General features: G+C 48.4%; 1 protein-coding gene across 6 annotated transcripts in view; it reads left to right on the forward strand.

The window, feature by feature from the left end:
• Positions 1–17,852, forward strand: part of LOC121587803 (protein catecholamines up-like) — an 85,192-nt gene continuing 67,340 nt past the window's right edge. For 2 of the 6 annotated variants that reach the window (XM_041904964.1, XM_041904972.1), the window contains exons 1-2: positions 1–654; positions 9,269–11,574. The gene's annotated coding sequence lies outside the window, so the exon portion shown is untranslated. Of the gene's footprint in view, positions 655–861; positions 878–9,268; positions 11,575–17,852 lie in introns of those variants that run through there. The other 4 variants (XM_041904967.1, XM_041904968.1, XM_041904966.1 and 1 more) reach the window with 4 other exon arrangements.

The raw sequence follows: 17,852 nt of genomic DNA on the forward strand, positions 1-17,852 counted from the left end.
TTGTCGCGTGGAGGGGGAACTCTCCTTTCGCAGCACCGCGCGTTGCTCTGCGGGCTCTGAACATCATTATGCGCGTGAGCTTAATTCAATGCTCGGCAAGCGTTCGCTGGATTAACATTTTTCGCCGATAGCGCGCGCGCGTCCCGGTTTCGATCAGTGTAGTAGCCCCGACAACCCTAACAAGCCCTGCAGCGCAAACGGTTACCGCGTTCGTGATTGTGCGCCGTGTTTGTACGTTCGACAACCGGGGGGTACACCGCCGGTGGTGGTGGTGTGTGAGTGTATAGTGTCGAAGGTGCCGAACACCACGAACCGACTGCAGCACGCACTGAAGGTCCGCGTCTCGTGGCGGCGTGTGTGTTTATGTTTTGAAAATCGGCCCGCGTTAGACGCCAGATCGTTGCGAATCCGCCGTGCCGTCGTGGTGTATGAATGCTGGTGAAACTTTTTCATACCTCCGAGCTCCAGATAAGGCTTTTTGTGTGCGTGTGTGTGCGCGTATGAAAAGGACGAATACGTAGCAGGCTTTGACCGAGAAGTGTGGTTGACAGCGAGAAAGAGAGAGAGAGAGCGAAAGGAGCCCTGCCAAAAACAACACACTCAGCTGTCAGTGACGTTCGAGGGTTTGATCCTGCACATCCCGCTCGCAGCAGTGTAAGTATTTCGTAGTTTGCAGTTCAATGCAGTAACGGTGTGGTGTCGTACAGTGACCGTGGTGCCCTTCTGTGTGTTGCTCGTGGAAGCAAGCGTTCGAAGAAGCGTTCGGGTTCGGGTGAAATGCAGCATTTTGTGAGACCTTGGAACGAACGCACGGATTCGTACGATTGGCCGCAACCAGCACAGCACAGAGTCGCCATGCTAGTGTGATGTGAGCTGTGTAAGTGTGTGTGTGTGTGTGTGAGTTGGTTTATTTTCGTCTGGCAGGTTCGCTCTTCTTGCTCTGGTAGAAAGTTGCCATTTACTGCTTTGGTTAAGGCGGTGCAAATAAAAACAAATCACTCCAGAATGTGATGGTAGCGCAACAAAAACACACATCTATTCCCTGGATATCTATGCCTGTGTGTGTGTCTGGGCGTATTGCATCGGAAAATTATGGCACACCGAACCGCCGTGGAATGTAGCAGCCTTCGAAAAGGGCTGGCTGGCGTAACAAATCATCCGTACACGACGACGTTCGCTGTGTGCCGCGCGCGTTGCTAAGATGCGTTAGTGTGGGATGCCTTAGAGCTGGTGCATGGAGGTAGCAGCGTGAGCAGGAGAAGAAGGGGTAAAGCATTCGAACATTCCTACGACACGGTTTGGCTTTGGCCTTCCCTCCCACTCAGCCCGGCGTGGTGAATGGGGGGGTGTGTGTGTGTGTATGCCAGGGCAATGTGCGTTTGCACACGAAGCGTCTGAGAACCGTGCGTAAGTGCGTGTGCGCAGGTGAAAATGCGCTCAGGTATTTATATTCTGTGTTTTCGTTTGGGCATGTGCGTGTCCAGTGATTGTGATCATCTTTTTCACTGCGATTGCACGCCACACCGTGAAAGCCCGTTTTTGGTGATAGTGGTGGTGATTGAGCCAATGTATCAGGCGTGTGCTGCTGACCCTTTCTCGAACAATCCCATTGGGTTTTGCCCCATTTCGATAAGGTGGCGCGGGATTTTCAAGATGAACCAATTTCTCGCGTCTCGGCTTAAACACTTGGTAGCATACGGGTCTCTCTCTCTCTCTGTCTATCTCTTTCTCCCGATGCAATATTTTCTCGCATCGTCACCCATGTCCACTCGAGGGCCCTTCACTTTTTGCCATCCACACATTACCACCATTGGTTTTTGCCGCGAGCGCAAGGTAAAGTGTTGATAACAGACCGCGCGCTTCCCTGTCAAGATCATCCGACCACCGATCGCCACCGAAGTGGGGAGGGCTCAGTACTCGTGTTCGCTGACAACGTGGACACACACACACACACAAACACTCCTGCAAGGGCTTTCGATGCGCTAAAATGAGGCTTTTAGTGCGTGTGATATGTTTCGCTTCTCTCGTTCCCTTTTCACTCGCTTTTTCGCGCCCTGGAGGAGAGAAACAATATGGGGAAGGATTTTTTTTCACCGTCCCGTGCTCTCACCGGTATGTAGCACTGTAGTAGTGTCACAGAAAATCGCCATCCCGATAGTCGAAGATCTTGAGAGCCTTCTCGAAGCGCGCTCGCTGCGAATCTTGCTTGCCTTTTTACGGCACTGTCGAGGCTTTGCGCCTGGCTGCTGCTCCCCGTGTGTCCAATTAAAGAACGCTCTTCGTCCGACGCTCGGCCAGTTCGACTGCCCAGATTGTGTAGGGGAAGGGACGGTAGTTGGTACGGCACACGGTGCGCGCAATTGCATCAGCGCGCCGCCCGATAATGCATCGCGGCAATGGTGTGACGATCTGGGCTGCTTTCCTCTGTCTCTCTCTTATTCGCTTGTTCTTTCTCTCTCTCTCTCTGTCCCTCGGTTCACTTTACTTCATTTGGCCGGGGAGGGCGTTTTTTTAATTTTGAATGGGAGGCGTTGGGCGCTCACTGTGTGCTGCGTAGGACGACGCACCGCGGACCACTCAAGGACTTTCGGGCTTGGGAGACAAGGAGCAGTATTTGCTTGGACATTGATTGGACACCCTCCAAAACGGTAGCTATTGAAAGGGGATCACGCCGTTACGTGTTACAATTAGGTGTAATGAAGCAGACTTTGGGGTTCAACCGTCACAATGGACACTGGTGGATTGAGGCTCAGGACGAGGTGTCGCAGCCGGACGTTGATGTTGCAAGCTGTGATCTTCATCGATTTCAGAGATTCCGTTTTGAATTCTGTCCTTCAGACAACAAAATTCAAGACATTATAAGACTCTACCGCGTGTCACGGGGAAGCTTTCGTGTGGGAAGTACCGGGGGGGGGGGGGGGCAGGGGTAGCGAGTGAGGGGATCCAATTAAATCTGCCCTCTTCGCGTACCTCGGCGGTCGAAGGACGAGTTGACATTTCGACACCTTTCCGGTGTTGCAGCGTTGTTCAAGTGCCACACAGGCAGACATATTCGATACCTATCGGAGTTGAAAATAGTTTTATTTTAAAATTTGTGCAGATCATCAATTTTACAGAGAAAAAAGCAGTGGGGAGAATCCTCATTTTGAGTTCGTAGTGCGAAAAAGACTCTTAAGTGTCACAGTAAGACGTCAGACGTTTGAGTGTGTTTACAGTACGCACAAAGTAGCTCAGTTTTATTGCGAGCTCGCCCCGTAATGAGGTTGTATCGATCGTCGATTTGCCACTTGTTCGGCCGGTTAGCTACGGACTTACTTCCGCCAGCTGCTGCCAAGGGGTTTTTCATTTTCGTCCGATGCGAAACGCTGGGTTTTATTTACCCACCCCTAAGTCACCTTGTAAACGTTTAACGTAAAGCCAACCCTGAAGGTGATGTTGAAAGAGCGTAATTGAGGTAGAGAGAGATAGAAAGAGAGAACATCAAGTTTTGGTTGGTGTAGTTGCACTTACAATAAATCCGCAGCACGATTTAATCACATTTTAAATGCCTACGAAGGTAAGCATGTGGGCATGGGCCTGATGGCAAGTGTTTTGGTCGTACATTAATTGCAAAAGCAGGATGGCAGAATGCAATAAAACCTTTTCTAGCAAAACTTCCCTGAGCGCCCGACTTTTTTCCAACGTTTGGTTCCCTGATTAGTCGTCAGACGGTCCAAGTTTATGAGAGCTTGTGTATGATTTGCGAGGTATCTCCCTGTCCAGCCCATCCCAGTCCCAAGTGGGTTTCGGCGGACGTCGAGCGTCGGCTGGCAAAACGAAACACAGAACTATAACCACCACGAGGGAGTGCGCGCGCTTGGTCTCGCATATTTATGCTGCTATTCACCACTTATCGGCTTTGGCGACGGGGCGAACGATGGCTAGCCAGCCGGTCTCGCCGTCTCTCGCCGGCTCTGCAATGGTGGTTCGCATAATGGTTGGGAGGAAATGGTGAAGGGAAAGCAAAAAAAAAAAAACACACACAAACAGAAAGAAGGTTCATAGAAAATGGAACCAGACTTATGGTGGTGGTGACCACCGGTAGGTTTCAAAATCCGAAAACCCCGTTAACTCGTTCGTCGGGCGGGGGATTCGGTGCTCAAAACTTTGCATACACAACAGGTACGTCCTCCGGTCCCGTCCTCGTTTAAATAAACCCACGCACCCACGGGCTGAGTTACAGGCAGGCAGCGCAGGCAGACTGTCGACGCGGTCCGTTTTGGTTGCGTGGCATGCACGGCAGTACTTCAGCGCGGCCCAGAAGGTGCCTCTACTTTCTTTGGGGTCAGAGCTCCTGTTTGGGGTTGACATTCGTTTATGTAGCATTTTTTTTAAATTAATTTTAAATCTTAAAAAGTCGCTCCAGTTCGGGAGGCCTACGCGTTGAAGGTTAAACGCTCAGCGTCCCGGTAAGGTCGAGACGCATCCGCTGAATGAATGGTAAATGGTTTGCACGAGATTGTGGAATTTCAGCGTGCGCTCGCGCGTCCATCCCGCACAACTACAGGCGCACGGAAACGTTGCTTCTCGCGCGATAAACTATCCAGCTACTAAAAGGCAAAAAGGCTCCGCTTATTTGCGGCGGCTCCCAACAGGCACTGGTGTGTAGTGCCGGCGGTTTGTGGATGTATTAGAAAACACTTTCTAATTTCACACCCGTTCGGATGGGATCGGCTGGTGGTCTGAGTGCCTGCGTCCACCGCGCATAGATGGACGCGGTGCGGTGCTGTGTGCAGATAATGAATGGGTGGAGAGGAAGGGTGCCAGAGGTTACCTTTTCTATCTATGCAACCCGTTCGTGGTTCAATGGTAGGGAGGGGGAACGGTTTGAATTGCCAATTTTCCTTCAGCCGTGTGGTGTTATCGTACTCGTGGGGATTTGCAAAATGGCGGTGGTGGTGGAATGGTGGACCGATGCCGATGGTTTTTGCTTTCCTTCCCAAAGCTGACGCGAGAGCTGTGCTGTGCTGTGTGTGTGTTTGGGCGGTATTATCGGTAATGCGTTATGTTTGATGTGTTTTGCTTTTGGATGTTCGCTGTTGCGCTGTGGTCGGAAACATTACACGCTTGTGCACGGGGTGGTGAAGGAAGCAATGGCCAGAAATCATTGCCAACAGCAATCAAAGCACAGATTGTGTTATCGCAAATCAGTGCAAATCATAATTGCTTGACGTGCAAGTTGGGAAGCGCAGCCGGTATGTGGAATGAAGCGTCTTGTGGCGGAAATGGTGCAACCGTGCGATGAGATTCCGATACGTCTTTCGGCTGATATGACTTGTGGGCTGAACTAACTATTTACACACATAAACTGCAACATAAAACATATTTTAATTGCGAGTAGCACATACGAGAAGATAATCTTTGTGTGGTACTCTAGTAAAGTCCATTTGATCTATAATCAAATGACCTTTGCACATGTCCCGTGCGACTAAAGCTCTTTGGTGGAATCTGATCTAACCGACAAATCTGTCGTGCTGTATTGTATTTGGAGTCCAATTATCATTTTGTAGCTTTCTATCATAATTTAAACACTAAATTAAGGCAAGCCCCTTAACCTGCGCCTCCCGATACCGTGCATTGTGTCATCTTTTGCCGAATTTAATCTACCAACCCGCACGTTCGCACGTTCGTTGACGCCATTGGGCAGGACGATGATTTCACTGTTACTCAATCGAGCTGCACGTTCGTTTCCAACGTTCAGTGCGAGGTGACTTTTCCGGCGTTCGTTCCATTACGCCCGGGCTTACCGGGCTGCTTTTACCGAAAGTCATCCGGTCAACGTAACAGGCCAGCGAGCGATATGGTGCTGTAGCCCGTTGCCCATTCACACGACCATTACGAAGCATTGTACAGACGTTTTCATTGTCATTTAATTAAAACGGATGGTGGGCCCCCAAAAAATCAAAGACAATTTTTGACATCGAAAGTAGCAATCGCGTTTGAACGATTCATTAATGTAAAGTAAATGAGGGGGAAAAAAGGTCTAATCGTTTTTGTATCAAATTCATGTTCCCTCCCAATAAAAAGTACCCGTGGTTAATGTACCTTCTCATTTGTTTTTGTGCACTAATTCAAACGGCTGTGTGGCTCTTTGTGGTGGTCACTTTTTGCCCGTTTCTTCCCCCGAATTCATCTTGCGAAATGTGGCTCTCGTTTATTTTAAACGAATTATATTCTCCGTCTAATTGAGGCGAAATTACTGAATGATGAAATTATACACCGCCACCGGATTATCGCGCGAAAGAGCCTTCGGTAACACACCGACTGTTTCATATTGACCCGTCGATGACGCGTATGTGTGTGTGCTGCGGATAGAAAACTGCCATAATCAACACAAAAACCTTGCGAGACGATGTCGGGTTGCCGCTCGGAATGAATGGAAAATCAATCGTCATCTGGCAGCGTCTTACCCAATCTTTTATCAGTTGGTGCTGCCGTCCTGCGGTAATTTGCGTGGAACTGCTGTTTTGTTGTGCGGTTGTTGTGTGTGGCTATTGCGGTCATACAAAAAAAAAAACATTGCCCCCTTCGTGACAGAGACAGAGAGTGAGAAGGAGGAGGCCATCATCACCACCGGAGAACAGTAGCAGCACTATTGGCTATTATTTCCGCGATAAATTGTAACCCATGGGGAGAGGCTTTTCGTAACAGCCGAGCATCGAACAGTTCATCACATCGACAACCTTTCCTTACGCAGAATAGGTTTCACCCCCTTCGTGGTGTGGGGGGACCAGCCCCGTTCATCGACGGGGTGATGGTGTGTGGCATTTGGCCGTTTGCGGTGTACCCTTCTGGGATCGGTTCGGCTTTCTCGTGGCAATTTCGTCTGCCAGCAATCGTCACTTCGGCCTCTCTTTTTGCTGCCGCCGTTGCGCCGATCGATTCGTGAGATAATTACAATTTGCAGCAACTCATCCTTTCGGGGCTTCAGGTCAGGCTTTTTGGGGTTTCGAATTAATGGATGCACCAGCGCGCCGCTTTGAAGCGTAGATTGATTTGGACAGCCAACAACATCAACATGAAGCGAGCAACTCGCAATCAGAAAAAAAAGAAAGAAATAGTGCAAAAGTTGCGGTACCACACCACAAGTGCACGGATGCGTACGTAAGGCACCGTGTGCTACCACTTTGCCAAACCACGCGGATGCCAATTCATGCTCGAATTGACGCCTGAAGGGGAGGTTTGCAGGAATGTTTGCGTACGGTACGCCATTCCGACGGGTCCGGTGATGCAATGGGAAGTGCCTTGCGGCCGGTCTAGCCTTTTCACAGGCGGAAGGCGTCATCGGCCAATATTAGGGGGTGGTTCGTGCACTTTCCATTTCACGTGCACAGCCGGGCAAATGCTACGCTACCGGGGGCAACACAGACTGCGATGCTTGTACCGCTCACCGTAGAAAGGGTTGCCTTTATGATTGACAGTGGTTGCCGTGTGTGTGTGCGCGCGCGAAACAAAACCCCCCGTACACGTAAGGTGGTGCTGGTGCTTTTCCTGTGCAAATTTTCCGCCCTCTTTCTAGTTGGTGTGAACGAAGGGGTTTGAAAGGGCGGTTTGTTTTGGGACGGAGCGTAACGTCCTGGCTTGTAAATAGAAGACCACGTAATGCATACCTCGTACAGGGGCCTGCCGGAAGAAAGGCAAACATTTTTGCTCGCAACGTTTTTAGCACCTCACGTGTGAATGAAAACCACAACCCAGGGGGTGTGTTTCAAACGGCTCAGTGTTAAAAATGATTTTAATATTTTCCTTGAGCGTAATAGAAACAGTTTCGGTTGGTGCAATGCTCATGCAAAACTGTTTCGTTGATATTTTATGGTTATTAGGTTTTTTCTTCTGTTCCCTTCTTACTCTGCGCTTGAAAATAATTTTAATAGCTGCGCTTAATTAAGCTCGATAGGGAGCGTTCACAACGGTTGGCCCAATCAATACAGCTATTCATTCATTCACACACGGGTCGGGCCGGCTGAAATTAGCGAAATCAGGCACAAGGACTCGCCGTACACATGTACGCCCCCCACACACACACACCATGCAAGATGAATCCAAATGTTGTGCGTTGTTGCGCAAAGGAGCAGAGTTCAAGAATTGGGCATACAAGGGGGAGTGCAGTGGTGGAGTAGTAGTGTGCGTTGGTAATTTTCTCTTCACCTTCAGTGGCGAGCGGTTTAACAAAACTTTGGCGAACGTGTATGGCGAGCAATTATTTCGTACAGTTTGTGTGGTGCCGAACATGCTTAACTAATTTTACGCATGAATTTGGTGGAAAAGATAATCGAAAATTGTTTTGAGCAGATGTTTTGCACCCCTTTGATCATTGGTAGTCTATTGAATTAGAGAGAAGCAGAGAAGAAGTCCAATATTTGTGCTGTTTCATGTCTTTTTTTATAACATTTACATTAAATTGTGGGAGAGTTCAAACTTCACTAGACTTTTTTTGTTTACTTATACATACATCTTCCTACGAAGATCAATAAAGCGTTTCATTTGAAAGAATATTCTATTAATTAGTTCTTTGATGCAAGTGATGCTCTAGAATCAACCTAGAAAGTTCAGTCAGCTATCAGTGTTTGTATTTGTTTAGATATTTTCGACAAACAACTGCTTCATGTTTGATGTTTCAACATGTTTGACAGGTTTATTAGAGCATCTTTATATGCCACCACAGGTTCGTCGTTTGTTCAATACGTAAGACTGCATAGCAGCGCCTTAGGGAAGATCGTAATACCGGGAACATCATAGCCTCGTAGCCTACGGTTATGTCTGTGCATTATTTTCCTGTCACATCGAAAGATAAAGTGCTGCGCAAAAAAAAAAAAAAACAAAACTAAACAAACACAAGTGAACCTCGCTCTACCCATAACCTACTTGCCGTTTACAGCTGAACTGGTTCGGGATTCGAGCTGAACCATAATTTGCACCGGACAGACGCCGACCATTCTTTGCTGGGCAGGGCCGTGTTTACCACCCCAACTTTCACTACGCTTTTCGAGTGAAATGAAATGCATATGTGGGGCACCGAGCGTTTTGAGCGCTAAACCCATGGTGTCTATTTAATGTACGTGTAAAAATTTTTTTTTTCATAAATACGACTAATAGAAAAAAGTTAGTTAGTTAGATAGTTAGTTCATCTTGTGCTGTGGCACACAACCTTCTCCATTAATCTTGTACCGCTCACCGTCCGTTCCGCTTATCTCATCGCCACCTTTGATTCGTTTCACTTTCGTTGCAGCTGCCGCTCTACTGCCGAACAACCTTCTCCGCCGCAATGACGCATCCCGCGAGGTGACCTTCCGAATCTTTCGAATAATTTCTTGGACTCGGTCGGATCGCTTATCTCGTCGCCCCCTACTTCGCGGGAAGCAATTTTTGCGTGTTGGTGCCGCAGTTTTTTGCTGTGCTCCGGTTCGAACATTCCGACCAGGGAAGCTGGACGCAACACTCCCCGCTTTCCGCGTCCCGTCCACCAGACACAATAGGGTGAGAAAATCGATTGAAATCCCGTAATCCCCGTGCGTAATCCCCCTTGCGGTGCACAAATTGCACTGCCAGCTGGTGGGGCCGGTGCGACCCATCCACTAATCGACAGCCCAGCGACACAGCCACGGGGCAAACAATTGTGTGTAGCTTCGGCGCATCTTCCCGTCCGGCCCCGCTGCCGCCACCATTCCAACCGTCCAGTGCTGGGTTGTCTATAATTAGACGAAAATAAGGGTGCATCCAACCTCAGTGCTCCAACTCCACCCCAAGGCGGAACTTCCCCTTCGTGTCCCGCGTGCGATGCACTCAGCTCAGGCCAGAATGGAATGTGTGCGCGCGTTTGATGTGCTCTAGTAAATTAGCTGAATAGAACCTTACAGCTTCCAGTGGACCTCCCTCGCCGGTCGTCCCCGTACGGTTCGCCATCTTTGCTGAGCTTCGTGAGGTCTTTGTGCGTGCGTGCTTGTGTGTGTGTGTGTTGCATGGTTGACCGTGGTCGGTCGATTTAGCTTTTCACAACAAGTCAAACAACTGCTGGCGGCAGTACAGGAAGGAGAGAGGCTGTCGAACTGCGAGCTCGCGCCCGTTTACACGGACGGTCCCTGCTCTATTGTTGTGCTTGTGCTGCTCCAAAACGACAAACAAAAGCTCGGCTCCGCTATAAGCCGAGACGAAATCTCGGCCACCCCTGTACGGATCAGTGCTTGGACAGTGGTCCACCGATGCGGTAGTACATTTGGCGTACCGGTCTGCTGTAGTTCCGCGCTTTGTTGTGACGGTTTTATAACACTTTTTCGGTGAAGTTTGAAGCAGTGGCAAGTGTATTGCGCGGATCGATCGATAGAAAATACTCGAAGGTGTAGCGCTTAAGTAACAAGGGCCAAACAAAAGTGTTTCGGAAGACATCTTTTCTGTGAGCCGATGGCGGTGCGATGAAAAATGATGCGGTACAGTACGGTGTGTTATCAGCAACCAGTTCGTAGCAGTTGCTATTGGTGCTAGTCTGCAGCACAGTGGACGGAGCTGGGCCCTCGTGCGATCGCTCCAAAGTGCTAGAAACAAAGCAGCCAGCGTGCACAAAGTTCGAATCGTAATCTGTTTGGAGGCAAAGCGATTGAAGACTTGCGCTTGCATCTTCACTGTCACTGTCGCAGGGCGCGTCTTGCGAGGTCTGCCTGATTGGTGATCGGTTGTCCGTTGGTGGCTCGTAGCTCGTAGATTATCAGTCAAGCCCGCAGCGTGTGTGTGTGTGTTTTGGTGTGTTATCAGCAATCTCGAGGGTCTCTCCATCTCTCACTCTCGTTCGTGGCGGTGAAGGAAAGGGCCGATAGTGTGAGGGCTAACTAACAAGTAATCCACGGGAAAGGTTCGCTTAGGAAAAGGCTGACCAGAGCGCTCAAACGCGTTGCCCGGCCGTCCGTGAAACAGTGAAAATAGGAAGCAGCAGTGTTGTGGCAGTGCATCGAAGAGGAGTGCTACTTCCACGCCTTCCCTCGCCCGGTCGCTCCGGGAGCATTAAGAAAAGAAAGTGCAAAAGAGTACCGGGAAGGTACAGCAAATTGCAGCCCAAGAGTGGATGAAAGTGGAACCCGAACCCGAAGTGTGAGCCTGCAAAGGGGCTGCAGCAACAGCATCCAGCCCCGGAGGAAGTGGTAGTGATTGCACTGCTGATCTTATCTCGACCCTGTGTGCGTGTGTTTGTTTGTGTGTGTGTGAGAGAGCATTTTGTTTCATCATTGTTTATGTTGGTTTTACTCTCATGCTAGTAGCTTTACCACTTCTTCGTGTGCTACTAAGTGTTTGCGTCAGCCAGGCCTCGAGGAGGGCATTAGTGGCTGCTTAACGAATGTTTACGTAGTACACACAACTTTAGCTTATGTGTGTGCGTGTGTTTCCCCTCATTTAGGGTGAATAGATTTCCGGTTCCGTCTCTACAAAAAAGTGTTTTTGTTTTTTTTTGTCCAACAGTGAGAAAAGGCCACGAATAGCCTACGAGACCGGAAACGGGATCGGCAAACTTCAGAGCTGGCAGTGAGTGCGTTCGGGCCCTGCAGTTCGGTAAGTAGTGTGACCGTTGCGTTTAGTGAAGAGGGAAGAGGGAAGTGGAGAGAAAGGTGTAAAAGAACTGGCAAACGATCACTATGTCCTAAGTATTACACAATCCTTTCGAGTGATCGTACACTTCCAGGCATTTGCATTAGATTACGAAAGAAAGATACTAAAGTGTATATCAACTACAAGCACGTCTATCTCTTGTCCATACGATAGATCAACTGATGTGCCAGTCTTTCGTCGGACTGCTTGTTCTTTACATATAATATATATATATATATATATATATATATATATATATATATATATATATATATATATATATATATATATTTAATCTGATCGCATCTGTGATCCCGTCGAGACGCGGTAACGTACTTGCTAACGAACTGGAACCGCTGGGAGCAGTGTTTTGCCCTCCAGCCGCTAATTGATTGATCCTTGTACTCGCGATGGGCAAACAAACAAACCGAGAGCACGGCACCGAGAGCGAAGAGTTAAATAATGCTACAATCTACTGACGGTCACTGGAAACTTCCCCCTCCCGCCAGATAAGGCGAGATTATGTCGTACTCGGCCGCCAGCACTAACTACGCATTGATGTTACGCATCGGTTATGCGATATGCGGTGGCCAGTGGTAACTAGTGGCCCCTACTCTCTCTCTCTCCTACTTGACATGCTCGAGGAGCGAGATTAGAAAACTGTAACACACTACCCCTCTGTTCATCCATTAAACGTCATTCCGTTCCTGTATTTGTAAGCGGTTTGTAAGTTGTTTGTTTACGGATCGCCGCATCAGCTTCCTGGCCTGATCCTGGCATGTGGGGGTTTTCCTTCTAATCGTTCTGACAGTTAACTTGACGCGGACGTCAAACCGATCGCGTGACCAGTGGCCGCGAGAGTCGCCGCGAGAGTCGCCGCGAAGGGGTAAAGAAATTACAACCATTTAAAAGCTATCATAATACGCAATAAACATACAAACCAGGGAGCGATAAGGCGCAATGGAGAGGGTTGGAAAGTGTGTTTGTATGTGTGTATTTAGTGCACCCGCAGCATTATGCTACCTTCGAACAGCGCGTGCTACACCAGCCCATTGCACCAGCACCCCACGCTCTCGTGATCGAATTTGAATTCGTGCTCGTGTGCTGGAACAGGTTGCTCTTGACGCGTGCTTCCCCCCTCCCTCTGTTTGACTCAAACTCCTTTCGCGCACGGGTTGCATTCGGCTGCGTAGGAAGCGGCTGTGCGAGCGCGCGCGCCCGCGTTGCATGCGTCGTGCGTGTTATACGGTGCGAGTACGGTGCACTTTTGGTTTGGTGGCGCAATTTTCAATATTTTCGAAAGTGATTTCACCTCGGCTTCCGGTCCTGGCGCTAACGAGGTGATATACGTGCGGTGTAGTAGTGTGTGTGTGTGTATGTGTGCACCTTTCAGGCTGTTCGGTATGGAAAAAGACTGCATGCAAAACAGGACGGCGAGAGCGAGAGAGATTGAGAGTGACCATAGCGCCAATGCCCGTTTCGATTGAGGACAGGCAGAACTTGACAGTGGAAAGGTGACCGGTGTAAAGTGTGTCGCTAGAATATATATGTCGATTGCAATTACGGCCCGGAGGCCACCTTCAATTTCACTTTTGACAGTGATAAAGCGTAACCAACTAGACCCGCTTGCGGTGGTAGATCGTTTGTTTTTTGGTAGTTTCATTAAGCGTACCCAGGTTTGACAGGTTGATTGAACGTTCGGCTATGCGCCCTATTAGACATGCATCATTTCGAGCAAAACATCGCGCTGATGCGAGCAAAAGAAATGAAACTACCTTATGCATATGAATGAAAGCTCTCAAGCTAATCGGACACTGTAAACTCAGCTGGAAAAACCCGAAACGTATAAAATAATCATCCCAGGCCCTCCATTGCCCACTGCATTGTGCATTGAGCGAACGTGAAGCAGAAAAAATGTAAAACAAAATCATAACCAGTTCCGATTAGGAAAGTACGCACCTTTCTCTGTGGCTGTGGCGGTGTTTGCCATCCCCACCGCGCACCTACTAACTGGCGTCCCACACCGCCATTGCTGCCTACCACCACGTGTTGAGCAATCAAAGGCAGCACGAGAGATGTCGCCATCAGGTCGCGATCGGGCCCAGCAATCTTTCAATTGATTGGAGGAGCTTGCAGCTGCAAAAAAAGACGCTTCCGGTACGACGGTCCTAAGCCCCGGACGAGTTCAAGGCTGAGATTGTTTTCGCTGCTCTTTGGACTGTAGAATGGTTGTGAAATTGTGTGACCGACCGGTTTCTGACGTAGTGTTTGTCTACCTCAGTGGGAGTGGCAGTGTCGATAAGGTACAAATTTGCCCTGTTGACAGTGTCCTGGCCAAACCCGTTTTTGGGACTTGTGAGCTACGGAACGATTGGCGAAGATTCGATGACAAAGTGCAAAGATATAAGTGCTCCTTCGGGATGGGACGGATACGATCGAGTAGGAAGTTACGAGTGCATTATTCGAAATAAATTGACGCTTTCGTGCGGAGGCTAATGCACACGGTTTGTTCTTACATCTAACGTAGTGTCTGTGTTATTCTAGGTATTCCTCCAATCTGAGTGCTGTAATAACTCAGCAACCGTAGATTATACTTCGCTTGTTTTGTCTTCCAAACCGCCCGAGAACGATCGTGACGGTCGATCCTGCCGCGCCGATCGGTTGCCGTGGTTCCCGCTCCGTCGAAGCTCCATTAGCTGTCAGCGGCGATAGACACTAAGCGGCCTGTTCTCGGTGTTCATCACTCATCGTGTCGTTGAAATCGGCACCGGCTAATGATGATGATTTTCAAGCTGTTTGGCATACACAGGTGTGTTTATCTTCGCCGATGATTTGCACGTTGAGCGGGATGCAAACTGAGAGACGTTGAACCGAACTGTGTCGTTGCTATCTCCAATCTAGTGGATGGATGGGCGGGTAGATGTCTGTGGATGTATTTGAAGAAAGTGACATGAGATATGATAATAGCGGTGATTAAACGGAACCTGCACGAAGCTGTGTCCTATTGCTTTTGAGGAAGTATTTTTCATTTGAACTCTGATCATGAATTGTCTATGAAAACTTTAGAAACAAAGTAACATTGTAAATGCAAAGTTTCAACGCTATATACGACAAAAAAAAACTTGCATCTAGATGAGACTTGAACAAACGAAAGGCGCTCTGTTACAGCCGTACTGAAATGACTTGTAGCAATTTGCGCTAAAGCGATAAAAGGTTACCAACCTATAAATCGTGTGATGGACCGTTTGTCACCGTCGTTAGCCTTAGCTTGTCGATGTCTAAGTTATGCGCCGACCATTTTGGGATGTCGGTGAAGATAATATCTCCACCGCTTGTTTTAGACAGTCGCGAAGAAACCCACCACACCAGCTGGGCCATCTAGGTGGCAGCAATAAAAGGTTGTGACATGCCGCTTACGCTGACCCTTCGCAGAGCATCGTTAAGCAAGAGCCCAAGGACCTAGAAGTGGGTTACGAACAATCTAGCACACAATGTGATCCATCATTTTCATCCTCAGCGTTAAGGTGGCGGGTAAAAAGGAAAAGGGGGAAAAGGGAAACCTACAGCACTGATCCCTGCACAGACATGATCATTAAAATGTTGCTCGGTGGAAACAGAAAATTGCAGCCTTTCGTCGCGCGGCTGAAGATATTTCGCATGTCTGGGCTCGGTGTTTAGCGCACTCGAGGACGGTAAGCGTCGAAGGGACAGAATTGACAGTCAATTTTAAAGCTGGGCTGTACTTTTTTTTGCCGTTGTCGGTGGGTTGGGCGTTGCAACATGGTTGGGTCGATTAAAATCGGTTCAACAATGTGCCAGACGGGCGTTGTCGTTGACGTTCACCTGCTCGTCGTCACCACAGCCCTGACGCAATGACGCGGCGTGTAAATGATCGATTGTTGAAGAGTGGAGGCGCGATTTTCATGTACCGAACCAAACCAGCGTGCGTTACTCCGCCTTGCCTCGCTGGTGTGCCTTCTGCCTTCCTGCCTAGGACAGACGTTTGCATAATGAAGATGTAGCCGGCGTCAGGCCGAACCTGACCTGTAAGACAAGTCGTAATGTGATGGCACCGTGAGGTAGCTAGTACGAAGCCTACTCAAGTCATAGTACGGAATAAAGTCGGTTTGAAACACGAACTAACTGTCTCTGTCCCGCTTTATCGCATCGATGATGCTCTAGTCAGGTTTAATCGAAGCGAAATAATGGATTGTTACACATTCGCACGTGCGAATCGGGAGAATGAGTCGGAGATACGCTTCAGCTGATAAGATTCGCTTGTGGAATGCTTGTGCTTGAGGGGCGGGTGCAGCACTTAGTGGCTCGTGTTGGATTTTACAAGCCTTTTATTAGCATAGTTAACTTGCGGCTTCAATTCCCATACAAAAAAAAAAAGACTATGATTAGTGCGAGAAAAATGTGCTGCGATGGTGCTGGCTGCGATTAACTTAACAAAATAACGCCAACCGATCATCAAACGGCAGAAAAGGAGTTGCAATTGATTGATGCGTCAGGAGTACAGTTTTCCGCTCCTTTACGTTAAATGTGGCTCGTTGACTGTCTGGCCATGCTGCTCCGTAAGCTTGCATAATGACAAACGCATCGTTACGTGTCGAACGGGCATAGCTTGCTACTTACGCATTAGGGCGAAGAGGGGTTTTCGAACCTTTCGTATCAGATGTGTGCATTTTTAATTATTTCACCATGCGCTAACCCAATTTGGGAAATCGGAGCTAGTGACGATAAAGATCATCATTTTGTTGATGGCATTCGTATCTTCAGTTAGCCCAGCGACCGAATGTGTTGAAATCAATGCTGATCGCTGATAGCCGTCGGTTTGCATTAACTTTTTGGTTTGAGATGAGATGGCTCCATTTGACACATTTTTAGTTGAATAATTAAAGTAGAAGTTTGATGTTTTTGCTATCATTAAACCATTTTAAAATGTAGAATTAGATTTAGAAACAAGACTATTTAAAACACATTGAATTAAAAACAATTATACGAAAAAAAGGAACAACAATGTTGAACGTTACTTGCTTTTCAAATGTGAATGATATGGGAAGCAACATTTTTTTCTGATATATGATAGATAATCACAGGAAACAAAAATTCATTTTTCCTTTATTTTACTTATATCTAGATATACTAAAACTGTTAGTTTTTGTTTGATAGGAAGCTCATTAGATGCAACTTTGCATACATTAGTAGTAAACTAACGCCACTGTCGCTTAGAATATCCGCTAGCACATCCAACTCTCCCGGAAGCTTCGGCGAGACAAATTGGTGTCGGAAATGTAGGCGCTGTATGTATTACAATCAGCAGTTAACCGCGCACAGTGTACCGTTGAACCTTCTCATGGTTTTAATTAACAGCACTATCGTTAGTTTCATCGCCAAAGTACGGCGAGACACACGGGCAGGCTTTTAGCACCGCTCGCCGCCGCCTCCGTTCGACACGCCGTTGATCAATCTATCTCGATCCACACTACCGGCTGCTCCACCGCAGCAACCTCCACGGTTTTAGTAGCGTTTCGCACTTGTTCGCGCTCTTTGTGTGTGGTGAAGAAGCGACGCTCAGGTTCCCTTGCTCAGGTTCCACACCTCATCGTCCTCCTCCTCATTCCTTCAGTAGAACTTCTATGCAAAACATGGCCGTGCTTGGGAAGGGAGTCGCACAAATAATCAGCAGCTCCGCTCTCTCTCTCTCTCTCTCCCACTCGCCCCCCGGACTCCGGTCGGATCCGTTTGCTTGGCGCAATCTTTCGCAATGGCTCTTCGACATTTGAACAGCCAGCCAAGGACACACGAGCGTGCGCACAGGGGGCGAACGCTTCGATCTAGCGGCACTCAGATCTTGGCCCAATGGCAAAGGAGATCCGTACGGTTCTATGTCGTCAGTGTCTAGCAGCTGGCAGTACATTCATCTTGCCCGAACAGGCTAGAACATTGAGGGCGCAGGTGTGTTGCAGGAAGTGTTCGTCCGCACTGAACGCACCACGTTGACGTTGATTATCGTTAGCGGCTGGTGGGTTTTGGATAGTTCTCGAAATCCTTGAATCTCGCATCGTGCATGAAAGGAGTGTGCCTGTGTGTGTGTGTGTGTGTGTGTGCGTGATGCTTCTAACGATCGGAGACAAGTTGTCTTGACCGTCTGAGGAGTTGGGAAGAAGTTAGCGTTTCTTGTTCGGGTACAGCTAGGAGTTGCAAAGGCAAAAAAGCCGGCATTAATCACACTCTTC

The sequence above is a fragment of the Anopheles merus genome, chromosome 2R (assembly GCF_017562075.2).
Source record: "Anopheles merus strain MAF chromosome 2R, AmerM5.1, whole genome shotgun sequence".
NCBI lineage: Eukaryota > Metazoa > Arthropoda > Insecta > Diptera > Culicidae > Anopheles > Anopheles merus.